Here is a 1,465-nt window from a genome sequence, read left to right on the forward strand (position 1 = left end):
GTCAAGAGTGATTGATTCAAAGTAAATGTTTTCTTTTAAGTTTTACGAGCAATTCTTTCGTCTAAGTCTTTTCCCGTCCATTAAGTTCCTTTGGATTTTTTCTCTGAGTGCTTGCTCTTTTAACGACATTAATCAACTCTTGTTCTGCGTAAAATGACAAAAACATTCCCCTTTTAGACTTTATTTTGTATTCAAAAACCAGCTAATAGGAAAATCAGTCACAATAATACCTTTCAAATTAACAGTCAAAGCTCTAAAATTCCTTTTTACTTTTTAAGATCACGCACTCTTAACTTCAGTTAATGTAATAACAAAACCGAGTAAAATACAGATAGAATTTGTGATCTTAACACCAGAGCGATACATAAAAAGCTATTTTAGATTTATTGAACTTAGCTGGGCAGATGGAGTTAATTAAACTTATAATTTAGCTAATTTTGGGGTGGTTTAAATCAGCTAATAAAGCTGATTCGATTTTATAGAACCTTGTAAATGTAACACGCTCAACCAAATGTTACAAAATATGTAATTTTTTCTATTATTATGATCAAAAGTAAGGATCCGCTAAAAAAACACACCTAAAGTTTTTAATGTGTTTGTTATATCTAACAAACATAAGAAAGACTAAGATCTCTTTGTGTTTCTATCGATTTGGAATAACACAAGACTCCCTTGTCTTTATGAGGTATTTTCTTTACACGAGAAACTACATTTCTTACTTCCTTTTATATGCAACAATTCACCATGTACGTAGTATGATTCACGCTTCCCTGATCATAACGATCTATGCTTCCCTGATCATAACGATCTGTTTGTATTGTGAAGGCTCTTCGCTCAAGAATACTCGATGATACCAGCTTTCGACCGAGTTTCGTGGAGGAACAGACCATGAAAACATTCAAATCGGGTTATGTCTACTTTATACAATTGCAATATAAACAGGAGGACGTCTTTTGAATTTATATGCTGATATATCTTACCAATACATAAACGAATAGAGAGATCAATGTAAAACGATCAAGAACCTTGGGATTTTTGCTGCTTCGCGATATAGTTTTTGTTTCATATATTTGTCGACTAAACGATGATACAATTACCACTGATGCTGGAATCCGAAGACGAGAACGCGAATAAACGTATTGTATTGCACCAATTTTTGCAAGTTAAGCATTCGTTCAGCTATACATGAACCCTGAGAGGTTTATGCACTTTTTTCCAAAAACAAAGAGCTTAAGCTATATTTTGCCCAAAATGTGTTATGGAACATTTTATTTGATCATACTGATTGTGTATTGGGAGTTGACTAGTTGAGCAAGAACCTTTTGAGTAGATTTCCACGAACATTTTGAAACAAATACATTTCTGCATGTTTATATTAAAAGTTGTATCAAATGCTTAAACCTGTTCTTTGTTTTTTTTTTTTGAATTTCGCGCAAACCTACCCGAGGGCTATCTGCGCTAACCG

Source organism: Limulus polyphemus, unplaced genomic scaffold, assembly GCF_000517525.1.
Source record: "Limulus polyphemus unplaced genomic scaffold, Limulus_polyphemus-2.1.2 Scaffold4428, whole genome shotgun sequence".
Lineage (NCBI taxonomy): Eukaryota > Metazoa > Arthropoda > Merostomata > Xiphosura > Limulidae > Limulus > Limulus polyphemus.